At 44.1% G+C, this 13,611-nt stretch overlaps 1 non-coding gene across 1 annotated transcript; it reads left to right on the plus strand.

Annotated features, from left to right (window-relative positions):
* The first annotated feature begins 7,375 nt into the window (after nt 1-7,375).
* Nucleotides 7,376-7,482, plus strand: LOC130835433 (U6 spliceosomal RNA). The gene has a single exon (XR_009048917.1). It is a non-coding gene; the product is annotated as a U6 spliceosomal RNA (small nuclear RNA).
* Nucleotides 7,483-13,611: the final 6,129 nt, after the last annotated feature.

Here is a 13,611-nt window from a genome sequence, read left to right on the forward strand (position 1 = left end):
GAACTCATGGTTCTTAAACAGAAGAAAAGTGCTTTTATATGTTGGTCATGGTTTTTAAGCCCTGAATCAGATTTTTCTTAACAAATGAGGACATTTTGACTGGAGTGGAACAGAGGTTCCGGTACACTTGCAAATGAATTTGTATCTGCATATGGGCCTTTTATATAAAAATCTCTTCTATAAGTAGGGGTAGAAACACTCATATGACTGATGGACACTGCACAGGTAGAGCAGAATCCTGTCTGGGAGAGAACCAGAGTCCTGGGGCTTTGGGCTGCGGTGACCCTCAAAATCAGAAGAATTTGAAATCGGGTTTCCCAGCAAATAGAGCAGCTGGTAGTCCTGCTTGAACTTATAAACATTTCAGTAAAGAATGCAGTTAGACTAAGGAGGACAGTGTGTACTTTCTCCCTCAACCTCTACTAATGATGAGGTGTGTTTACTGAGGTACAAATGAGAAAGTAGATCGAGGATTCAAAAAAGAACAGACATTTGGAAATAAAGGGAAGTGCATTGCCATTCATTTCTGAGCTTGAAACTGACAATTTCTATAACATAATGCCTCAAAATAAGCCCCTCCTACACTGTCCGAAGTCATCCAAATTTAAAGCACATGGGTAGTTTAGCGCCACTCAATAATCCCCCAAAATCTCTATCTTCTTCCTTCAAATCATAATACTGTGGTTAATAATTAGCCAGATTTGACTGACATGCATTTCTCACCCTTTCTTGGATATAGAACCTTGTTCAACATCACCACCACTGGAAAAGGAGAGGAATCGGATGCCTAAGATCACCAGTGTTAGGACTAAAAGAGGGAAAAACAAGCTTCAGAGAAGCCTGGGTATTTATTACTACAACCATTATTACCAACTTATTATAAAATAACATATTTTCTAACATTTTCCCTTTTAAAAATCATTTCACACTGATTTTATCATCTGAATCTTACAGAATCTATAAAAACCATCTGGGGAAATTGAAATGGCCCGGCTGTTAAGTCCTCCACAGAAGCTGAGGGGACTGAATCCTGCCCCAGGCAGGAGGGGGTGCATTGGTCTGAGAAGATCTCTCGAGAGGGGAGGCTGCCAGGTAATGGGGAGGCAGGACTATTTTTCAGGAGACTCAGAACCATTATTCAAGGTTACGACAGTGTGCAGGGTGGGTCTTTTCAGGGCTGGGGTCCACGACCAACAGCCAATACTAAACCCTCCCTAGCATTTCAGCACTGCTAGATTTTATTACTTCCTGAGCTGGGGATGGGAAAGAGTCTGGTTTGGGGCCTCAAATAATTTACTAAAGTATCCTAACCATTAGCAGTAAGAACCAGACTTCCCTGGTAGCACGATATTTAAGAATCCACTGTCAATGCAGGGGACACGGGCTCGATCCCTGGTCCGGGAAGATCCCACATGCCACGGAGCAACTGAGCCCGTGCACCACAACTACTGAGTCTGCGCTCTAGGGGCCATGAGCCACAACTACTGAGCCCATGTGCCACAACTACTGAGGCCCGAGAGCCTAGAGCCCATTCTCTGCAACAAGAGAAGCCACTGCAATGAGAAGCGTGCGCACCACAGCAAAGAGTAGCCTCGGCTCTCCACAATCAGAGAAAGCCCCACTCGGGCGCAGCAACGAAGACCCAATGCAGCCAACAAATAAATAAATAAATAAACAAACAACAGTAAGAACCAGCACTTGTGGCGCTTAATTACACATATATCTATTCAGGACTGTATAGATCATTTATTTCCTCTCCCTCCCTCCAGAGTCAGTACCCTATTTTACCCACCCTATTTTGCCCGAGGAAGCTAAAGAAGAGAAAAGGTAAATGATCTGACCAAGATCACCTAAGCTCAGAGCCAGGCCCTCTCCCCACCACGCTGTGCTTATCCCAGGAGGGACCGTCACAGCTGGGGCACTACAGAGTGCTGCTGCACAGTGACGGGGCCTGGAAAGCTTCCTTTTCCAGAACTTGCTTTAAAAACGCTTCATTTAGAATGGCTTTCACAATCTTGGGGTGTGGATGCTGCAAATACAATGGAAAGTCGGTAGCAATCAACCTAAAGCAGTGACAGGGATTTAAATGTCAGAAAGAGCATCAAAGGCAGAGCAGACTCCCCACCAGGGGAGCCTGAGGCCTGGTGATTCAAACTACCAGGAGGTTGCGGAAGGGCAAAAAAAAACGTAGGGTGTGTTTCTCAGAACTGACAGCATTTTTTTAAATTTTCCAAATAAAAATACTTCTGTATCAACAGCATTTTCAACCCCTTAGCCAGAGGTCTTTATAAAGGATAAAGTGAGGAGAGAAATGATTAAAGCTTCTGTTATGAACCTTCATAACTGAGGTATGTGATCAGTTGATTCTCTTTTAGTTAATTCCTCTGGGAAAAAGAGGTGTCGGTAGCATGGGAATTCTCAGATCTTGTATTCCTATGAAATTAAAGAGCAAAAGTCACTCATTAATGTCCTATCAAGACCTGACATTTTACATATATAATAATAGCAATAGCAACAATGATGGCTAACACTCGTTAAACACTAGCCATGATGCCAGGCACTATTCTAAGTGCTTTACTCTGTTATCTTATTTGATCTTCCCAACAACCTAATTTTTCCCTTATTTTTCAAAAAAGGAAGTTGAATAGCTTACCTAAAAAATTATACAGCCAGCCAACCGTGGAGTCAGGATTTGAATCAAGCAGTCTGCCTCCAAGACGTAAACTCTTAACCCATGTATGATATGTCATTCAGTTTAAACCTCCTCATAATCCTGTCCTGTGAGAAGCCTTTTATAGCTAACAAAATTGTGGCTCGACTGGGTTACACATTTGAAACATAGCTCAGTTTCAAATTCAGGTCAATCTGTCATGAAAACTCCTGTTCCTTCTACCATGGTTTCCCTAAAAGGAAAAGAGATGCCAAAGATGAAGATGGGAGACAAGTCTGGGAAAGGAACTCTCTACAGACGCAAACCAGATGTCAGCTGGGGTCTCCCTGCCCCTTGAAATCTAGCAAACAGTGCCTGCAAACTCCTTTGTGCATTTTGGGTGAAGTCCCAGGAGCGGTCAAGGTGCTATTTTGTCTCGGCCAGCTCCGCCTCCAGTTTCTGCCTCTGCTGAATCCTGGTTCCCACTCTTCACTGTGGACCCTGTTATGGAATTCAATCCCGGTCCCTTGATTTCCACAGCAGGCCTCACGTGTATGTACTGGACACGTCTCCTTGATGTTTTTCTTCCATATACAAGCTCCAGCCCCCCGCCTGCCTTATAACCCTCCTCTCTCTCTCCTTCCCTCTCTTCTTATCGCCTTGAACCCTGCATCTCTGGAACAAGAATGCCTCCACTCTCCCAGGCAGAGCAGTTCAGTCTCATGACCCCTCTGGTCATCCAAGACCCTCCCTGACACCTACAGTTCCATATCCAGAAAGCTCCTCAAGGCACATCACTTTCCATGCTGCTTTCCGTCCCAGAGGGGGCACGACTCTGGCTTTTACAGGAGCAACTGCCCCCACCACAAAATCTACCACAGGGGACTTCCTGTGTGGCACAGTGCATAAGAATCCACCTGCCAATACAGGGGACACGGGTTCGAGCCCTGCTCCAGGAAGATCCCACATGCCGTGGAGCAACGAAGCCCATGAGCCACAACTATTGAGCCCATGTGTCGCAACTACTGAAGCCCATGCGCCTAGAGCCTGTGCTCCGCAACAAGAGAAGCCACGGCAATGAGGTGCCCATGCAACACCATGAAGAGTAGCCCCCGCCCGCCACAACTAGAGAAAGACTGTGTGTAGCATTGAAGACCCAACACAGCCAATAAACAAATAAATCTACCAAGGATCTTTCTATCAAGCAAACTGTGGGCTGGGGAAGCATTGCAAGGCAACAAAAACTGAATGTCATGAAAACCTCAACATATATTTTTTTTAAACTTCATAGTATCAAACCAGACACCACTTTACTTCCATTTTTAAAAATAGAACACACATGTTATATAACCGTGGCTGTCCTGGGCCTGTGTCTCTGCGTCCCTCAGCCTCAGTGGCAAGCGAGGGAGAAAGGAATCTTGTTGACGAAGTCCTCTCAGCGGCCACAAGGCTCCTAAGACCTGCCAGTTCCTGGGAAGCTGCTTGCTGGCGGCTGGCCTGGCGGACCCTGGCACTCCCATGTCGCTTGTGTAATCCTGCGGTGTCATCTGTTAGCTCTGTACCTGGTCGCCTACAGAGATGGACATTTCTGAACCTTTTCACATTAAAGGACAATAAGGCACCTGCTTAATGCTACTGCATTGCTAGCTTTAATTTTGCTTTCTTTTTTTTTTTTTTTTTAACCTTTGACTGTAACCCTCAAACAGACTTTCTCCTGGGGAAGCAGCTATCAGGTTCGGCCAAACCTGCAAAGAGCTGTCTATGTTAGCAGAGACTAGCTTGGCAGTGCCAAGAAGAGAATAAACAGGAAACTCCTAAGAGAGGTGTTTTGAGAAGAAGTCCGGTAACTATATGCACCAGGTAGCCCCGCGGCAGCTGGGCAGAATGGAAAGGTCATGGACTTTAGATCTCGTCCCGACTCTACCCCAGAGCGGCTCTGTGACCTGGAGGAACGCATGCAACCTTCTGAGGCTCAATTCCCTTCTCTGAAAATGGAGACCATAACATCTACCATGCTGGTATGAAGACTGGAGAGATGGAAGTCAAAGGACCCAACGTCTGCCCACCCACGTGGTGGGAAGTAGCTGTCATTGTTATGACACTGGTCACTAAACGTGATGCTTACTTTTAGAACATTTTTGAGTATCTACGATGTGCCGGGCCCTGGACCAGACACTAGGGATACAATGGGAAAAGGTCAGACCCAATTTCTGGCCCATCACTTCTCAGGAGGAAAAAATAGGCTTTAAACGTCGCTAACTTATTGATTAATTACAATGGAGCCAAGTGCTACGAAGGGAAGGTATGGAATGCTGTGAAAATACTGAACAAAGACAGGCTGGCTAGCGTTGGTTTCCTAAGTGGGGGGGAGCGAGCAGGGTGGGTGATGGAGGTCAAAGCCACCAGGAGTGAGCACAGTTGAAGCTGAGACCTGAGTGGAGTCGGGAGAGATGGGTGTAGGGTGGGCGCCAGGAGAGCAGCTCTGAGAAGGGCCAGCGTGCCTGGTCGTGAGCCAAAAAAAGGGAGAGAGAAAAAGGCGAGGCTGGGGGACGCAGGGCCAGCAGGCCTCGCTCAGGATTGTGGATTGTATTCTGAAGAAGGGTGCGAAATCATGAAGAAGCATTTGCAGGGATGTGGAATGACCCAGCTTTCGTGTTAGATGTGTCACTCTGGCTGTTCTGGGGATGAGGCACTGGAGGGGACCCACGCGGAAACCTGGAGCCATAATTACGAGGCTGTTGGTATAATTCAGGCAAGAGATGGTGAGATCTTAAACCAGGAATAACAGAGATATGTTGAAATGGCCCCGTGGCTCGAACCTCTCTCCTATTAAAATGTTTTTCAAACTTGCGTGATGATAAAAATCTATGACATTTGGTAAAAATACAGCTTCCCACGTTTAAGTAGAGAATCGCATGCGGAAATACTCAAGAAGGTTTTTTTCGCTTAACTTGTGTGGAACCCAACATCAAAGCATAACCAAGCTGGAGCAAATGATTTATAACGCTTGATTTGGATATTTTGAGTATGTCGTCTGTCTCCCACGTGGTGTAACATGGATTCTTCTCAGTTAATGTCTTGGTTTGATCACTATCAACTTCAACTGCTCTACCCAACCACGGAGCAACGTTCAGCAAGATATCTCCAGCACGAAACGTCGCAAACCACTTTTGACACGTTCAATCAGTCACAGCACCTTCTCCATACACTGCACAAGTCTTTTATTTGCATTTCAGTTGCGTTCTTACCTTTCTTGAAATAATAAAGCATAATATGCTGAAAAAAAAAATACAGGTTCCCAGAGCCCCACGCTGGAATGGGGACCGGTCTGGGAATTTGTACTTTAAAAAACTTCCTGAGGGATTCCTTTCACTAGGCAAGTTTGTCTGGTGTTACCCTGCGGTGTACCTTCCTTTCCCGAGTAAAATAATTAATTCAGTGTTTCTAGAGATATAGCTTTTCATGACCTCACTCAACAGAGGATCCAGGTGTAAACTCACAGTTCACAGAATGCTTTCCCTACTTAGAACTAAAAGCGCTTCAGCTGTAATAGTTCCAGCGTTTAGATTATCTACATCCATGTTTTTTAAGTGTGTTCCTTGATATATGAGGTTTTTTTAGACTATTAATAGATGTACAGCTGTCAAGAGAGGCAAGAAGGAGGTACTTCTGCAAGACCTGCCAGGAACAACAGGAGTGCAGAGCAATGGATGGAGCGAGAGTCTAGCTCTATCTACGTTCTATAAACATCCTGCAGAGCTCAGCACAGCCCATCAGTTGCTGACCTGGGGATTTTATTACTTGCCCCAACCTCTGCCAGCTCCTGCAGAGGAAAACATCAAGACCTTATGTGGATTATGTCCTCGGAAAATGCTTTTCAAGGACTTCCCTGATGGTGCAGTGATTAAGAACCCACCTGCCAATGCAGGGGACATGGGTTCAATCCCTGGTCTGGGAAGATCTCACATGCCGAGGGAGCAGCTAAACCCAGGTGCCACAACTACTGAGCCTGTGCTCTAGAGCCCGTGCTTGGCAACAAGAGAAGCCACCACACTGAGAAGCTGTGCACCACAACGAAAAGTAGCCCCTGCTCGCCACAATTAGAGAAAGCCCGCGTGCTGCAGTGAAGACCCAACACAGCCAATAAATAAATAAATTTATTTTTTAAAAAAAGAGAAAATGCTTTTCAGTGTTGGCCAAATTGCGTGTGATCCAGTTGGAGTCAGAAGGCGCCTGTTTGCACTCTATCCAGTTATCTTTATCAATTCATCCACAGAGAGCACAGCACAGTGGTTAGGCGAACAAATTTAGGTATCAGTCTACCAATGTTCAAATCGTGGCTCTTTCATTTATTAATCGAAGTTACTTAATCTCTTTTCTCTTCAGTTTTCTCATCTGAAAAATACAATGATCACCGTGTACTAGTTTGCTGTGGCTGTCATCACAAAGTACTACAGATTGAATTGAGACAGGAGGGAAGGGAGCAGGGCACAACATTTTTTTTTCTGCCACGCCACCCACAACATCTTTCTTTTTTTTTTTTTTTTTTTTTTGCCACACCACACAGCATGTGAGATCTTAGTTCCCCAACCAGGGATCGAACCCGTGCCCCCTGCATTGGCAGCTCAGAGTCCTAACCCCTGGACCACCAGAGAAGTCCTAAGGGCACAACCTTTAAAAAAATGACATAGCCTTTCAGGATATGACAAAACCGGTTACCATCATGTGCTCACTTCGGCAGCATGTGTGCTAAAATTGGAATGATACAGAGAAGATTAGCATGGCCCCTGAGCAAAGATAACATGCAAATTCATGAAGCGTTCCAGAATTTTGTTAAAAAAAAAAAAACTGGTTACAACCAATTAGGCCGAAGATGGCAGAAGATTCAACTTCCAGTAGACCTTGAGCCTCGTTATATCCTCATTGTAATACCTTAGCATATGCTAAAGGACACACCCACAGGCGCCATGACAGTTCCCAGGCTGACCAGAAAAGGCCAAAAAGTGAGTGCTGGCCCAATTCCTGGAAATTCCTGCCCTTCTTCAAAATAGAGTATTCCTCCCACTTGTCAGCAAATGAAATTACCCAGCCAATAGAAACTAACCACTCCCACAACCTGGGGCCACGCTCACCTTCTGAGACAGATTACATTCTGCCTGTAGGATGTGTATCTCTATAAATAAACTTGCTTTTCCTCTACCATGGCTCACTCTTGAATTCTTTCCTGTGCAAAGCCAAGGACCCTCCCTTGGTGGCCTGTCCCAAGGATTTGCCCGAGACCCGAGATGTGACCATTCTCTCGTGCCTCATTCTCCTGTAACAGAATGGCTTAGACAACAGGACTTTATTTTGTCACAATTCTGGAGGCTAGAAGGATGGGATCAAGCTGTCAGTAGGGTTGGTTTTTTTCTGAGGCCTCTCCCCTTGGCTTGCTGATGGCCATCTTCTGCCTATGTCTTCACATGGTCCTCCCTCTGTGTAGATCTGTCCTCATCTTGAAACCAAGAACAACTCTGTGGGGGCCTCCCAGGTACAAATCCTTTCTCTGTGCCGCTGCCCCCCAGCCCCGCCGTTTCTTGTTTGTAGGAAATAGAGTTCATTCAGCCTCCTTAACTTTCCCTGAATTCCGAAGGGCAGATTCAAACAGTTGCCAATCAGGGAAGGGATGGAATGCAGAAACAGGGGAGGATCAGTCAAGAAACCAGATGGGGGGGTTGGAGCTTCCCTGGTGGCGCAGTGGTTAAGAATCTGCCTGCCAATGCAGGGGACAGGGGTTTGATCCCTGGTCCAGGAGGATCCCACATGCGCAAAGCAACTAAGCCCTCGAGCCGCAACTACTGAGCCCGAGAGCTGCAACTACTGAACTCAGAGTGCCTAGAGCCTGTGCTCTGTGATAAAGAGAAGCCACTGCACTGAGAAGCCCGTGCACCACAATGAAGAGTAACCCCCACTTGCCACAACTGGAGAAAGCCCACACGCAGCAATGAAGACCCAAGGCAGTCGGGGGGAAGGGCTGTGTGGAAACCAGGTGGGACGAGGTCCTGGTTCCTCCTCAGGTAACATCCATGACAACGTACATACCTTTGAGTTCTTCTGCAGGAACTAAGGCCCCCACATCCAGGTGCAAGATGGTAACTTCAGGCTGAACATAAGATTCCTGGACCACCCCTTGTTACCTCACCACCAACCGATCATTAGAAAGTCACCCTGCAGCCCTCCCCCCAAATTTTGCCTATAAAAAAACCTTCCCTGAAAACCGTCAGGGATTTAGGGTTTTTGGAGCACCAGTCACCCATTCTCCTTGCTTGGCCCTGCAATAAACCTTTCTCTGCTCCAAACTCTGACATTTTAATCTGTTTGGCCTCACTGTGTGTTGGGCACATGAACTTGGGTTCAGCAACAGCTGGAGAACCTCTGTTGCTGGAGACGCACACTTCACTCACATTTGCATGTTTCTTACTGATGTTAAAATTAAAACCTACCATTCAGACTCTTCTCACATCAAACTATTGAGTGGACTTCTTTAAGTCCCAAACTCATGTGGGCTGTGCTTTCTCATTTCAGTCATGCACCAGTATGGTTTGTTTGACCAAGCCTAGATGGTTGAGAAATCTGTGATGTCCCGGTCAGAACCCACTCAACAGGGTGAACCAATCAATAGGGTCAGGACCCAAACTGAGTGAATGTCAACTTCTGGGGAGGAAAAGTACTCCAGCACCCACTCCTACCAAATAGTCATAGAATGGAGACGCACATCAGAAAATATATTAAAAATACCTTTGTTTTCTGACAAAGTATTGCATTGGGTGATCTGTTGACTTTATCCATCTTTATTTTGGTGCTATTACGCGTCTGTCTTTTATTTAAAGACCATTTGTCATTTTTAGTTAATATTATATATCCCACATTGTGAAATAAGTTAAACAATGGGGAAATGATCTTTTATATAACAGTTAACTTGCTTTCCCATGAAAGATAATGAGTCCAAGTATCTCTCTCTTAAATGGTTAAAATGTAAGTTGGCAGTCAACACCCAGGGCTAAATAGCTATAAGAACTTTCACCTTCAGAACAAGGTTATTAAGTCTTTATGAGGGATTCCCCTATCAGTCAGCCTATCAACAAATATTTATCAGTCTACAATATGCCAAGGGCTCTGCTATTGCTAAGGTACATTGATGAACAAGATAGATAAAGACCAAACAAAGAGGGGATTAAGACAGAGGAAGACATTCGTTTTTTAAATTCATTAAGAACTATTTGAGACAGAATGGTCAAGAGTGACCTCTCTGAGGCTGACTGTGATGTTTAAACCGAAACTGAAGCAAATGCAGTCTTTGAAGTGATTAAAGACAGGGGAGATGGGTGTGGTGTGTGTGTTGAGTGGTGGCAGGTGGGAGGGAGGGGGTCCAAAATGAGTCTGGAGAAGAAAGCTAGAAGTCATTGATAGGTTTTAAGGAGGGACGGGACTGCAAAGGGCAGGACGGGGAAGAAAGGAAATGAGTTAACAGAGCGTATTTGCATAGTCTTGGCAAGATGCAGAAGGCTTACACAGGGTGGTAATGGGTAGGGTGATAGCACATGGATTTATGATCTATTTCAAAGTGGAGGCAACAGGACTTAAAAATAATTTGACATGGGGATGGAGTTGAGAAACAGGGAAGATTATCCAGGACTCCTAGGCTTCTGGCTTAGGATCATTTCCCTCAGTTTATTTCCTTCAAGGCACTTACTACCATTAAAGCAATGTAAGCCATTATCTTGTTAATTTATTTGTTTACTTGTTCACTCTGTCCATCAAGAACAATGCTGTCCAATAGAAAATTAATGCATGATCCAGCAACCCCACTCCTGGGCATATATCCAGAGAAAACCAGAATCCAAAAAGACACATGCACCCCAATGTTTACAGCAATACTATTCACAATAGCCAAGACATGGAAGCAACCTAAATGTCCATTGACAGATAAGTGAACAAAGAAGATGTGGTACATATATACAATGGAATATAACTTAGCCATAAAAAAGAATGAAATAATGCCATTTGTAGCAACAGGGATGGACCCAGAGATTATCATACTAAGTGAAGTAAGCCTGAAAGAGAAAGACAAATATCATATGATATCACTTATATGTTAAAAAAAAAAAAAGATACAAATGAACTTATATACAAAACAGAAATAGACCCACAAATATAGAAAACAAACCTCTGGTTACCAAAGGGGAAAGGGAGGGGAGGGATAAATTAGGAGTTTGGGATTAACATATGCACACTACTATATATAAAATAGATAACCAACAAGGACCTACTGTATAGCACAGGGAACTATACTCAATATTTTGTAGTAATCCAGAAGTGAAAGAAATCAGGAAGAGAATATATATAAGTGCGTGTGTGTGTGTATATGTATGTGTATATATGTGTGTATATATATGTATGTATAGATGTATGTGTATATATATATATATACGAAGAATATATATATATGTATAACTGAATCAGCTATACTTCACCTTAAAAAAATTTTTTTAAAGAGAAGTAATGCAAAGCACATAGGTAATTTTAAATTTACTAGCAGTCACATTAACAAAGATGTGAAATTAATTTTCAAGGTATGTTTTACTCAATCCGATACATCCAAAATATTATTTCAATAAGCAAACAAAATAAGAAACAATGAGAGATTTTACTCTTCCTTTTGGATTGAGGCTTCAAAACTTGGTGTGTATGTTACACTGACAGCACACCTCAATTCAGACTAGCCACTAGCCACATTTCCGGTCGTTAATAATCGCCTGTGGCTCGTGGCTGTGTCCTGGACAGTGCAGATCTGGAGCAGGAGCCACTGAAGGCAGGCACATTCAGTCTAGTTCACTATTTCTCTCCAGCAACTGAAACATTCAGTGGCACACAGTAAGCATGAGATATATTTTGAACGAATGAATGAATGCCTGGCATTGAGGGGTTTATTGGAGGCCATAGTTCTGGAAGTGGGTTCAAAGTTTCCATTTTGGACTCATTAGGTCTGAGGTGTCTATGAGACCTCACAGTGGTGGGACTGAGAAAGAAATCTGGGTGGAGATGTAATTTTGGCATCATCATTTCTGAATTACCTTAGGAATGGGTGCAGAGAAAAGAAAAAGTCTAGGACCCCACCCACAAAGACACCAATTTAAATGTTGAGAATGTTGAGCTAGAGAAGAAGAAAATCAAGCAAGTGTGGTGCTGTCAAGAAGTAAAAACGAGGGGACTTCCCTAGTGGCGCAATGGTTGAGAATCCACCTGCCAGTGCAGGGGACACGGGTTCGAGCCCTGGTCCGGGAAAATCCCACATGCTGCAGAGCAACAAAGCCCATGCACCACAACTACTGAAGCCTGTGTGCCTAGAGCTCATTCTCCACCATAAGGGAAGCCAGTACAATGGGAAGCCCAAGCACCGCAACGAGGAGTAGCCCCCACTCACCACAACTAGAGAAAGCCCGTGGACAGCAACAAAGACCCAACACAGCCAATAAAAACAAATAAACAAGAAATTTAAAGGGGAAGTGTTTCAAGGAGAAAGGAGTAGTCAACCTTAAAATTATTAAAAAAATATTATTTTTTAACTGGTTAGACAAGAGCATTGAGATTTTTTTTTTTAATCTTTTAATTAATTTTATTTATTTATTTGCTGCGTTGAGTCTTTGTTGCTGCGCATGGGCTTTCTCTAGTTGCGGGGAGCAGGAGGCTACTCTTCCCTGCAGTGCTAGGGCTTCTCATTGCCGTGGGCTCTCCTGTTGCGGAGCACAGGCTCCAGGCGTGCAGGCTTCAGTAGCTGCGGCACACAGGCTCAATAGTTGTGGCTTAAGGGCTCTAGAGCACAGGCTCAGTAGTTGTGGCGCACAGACTTAATTTGCTCCACCGCATGTGGGATCTTCCCAGCTCAGGGATTGAACTTGTATCCCCTACATTGGCAGGTGGATTCTCAACCACTGCGCCACCAAGGAAGCCTGAGAGCACTGCGATCATAATAATCCTGACACTCATTCCACAATCATGATCTCTTTTTAGCCCTCCTTATAATGCTGTTAGAGAACGATTGCGATTTTTTTTTAATACAAAATGTGAACATTTTAAAGAAGTCTGGCCTCCAAAAGGTCAAGAAACCCAGCCAGTTTATGGAAGAATCGTTCAAGAACCCAAGACCCTTCGTCCAAGATTATTTAAAGAACACACTTTAAAGCACTGGAAATGACAAGGGACCATGGAGGTTTATGCAGGAAGCATGACTATCTGTGACCTCAGCAGGTCTAGGTGGTTTGAGAGTGGACACTTGGCACTATCTTTCAAGTATGAAACTAGACCAAGGTTACATGACTGGGATTTCTTGCAAGTTTCCCAAGTGCCTTCTGCCCTTCAGTGATAACACCTAGGATTCTTAACACGCTGTTCGTCACAGAACTCCATTTCTCAACCTATCTTAGGCAATGTGATTCTACTACTCCTGCAGGGCATTAATATTAATTAATAACAACTTTATTCAAGAGAAAGGTCAGTTACAAACATTTATCAAGTGTGTTCTTATGGGTAAATCAAGCTTTCTCTGCTGTCTTTCAAAACACAAAGAATGAAACGATCTCATTGAAACTCTACGGCTAAGTAGTTGCGTGACCTTGAACGAGACTTTACCTTTCCTGTACCTAGCTGTTCTTATCTACAAAACAGAGGGGATAAACCAGATGATCTCTACTTCTTCAAATAATTTATGATTTAATGTTATAGTTAACTAGGTTTCCTTCTGTCCATATATTTAACTTCAAGTCTGATCAGTATGAGAAGATCACCCTAAAGGAAGTCAAGAAGCCTAGGAATGAATTCCAAGTTCACCATCAGGTAGATCTGTAAGCACTGTTCCCATATGTTAAAGAGGATGGTACCTCTCAGGCTCATCTCCCGCAGGGTTGTTTTGAGGACTGAACCAG

The sequence above is a fragment of the Hippopotamus amphibius genome, chromosome 13 (assembly GCF_030028045.1).
Source record: "Hippopotamus amphibius kiboko isolate mHipAmp2 chromosome 13, mHipAmp2.hap2, whole genome shotgun sequence".
NCBI classification, from domain to species: Eukaryota; Metazoa; Chordata; class Mammalia; order Artiodactyla; family Hippopotamidae; genus Hippopotamus; species Hippopotamus amphibius.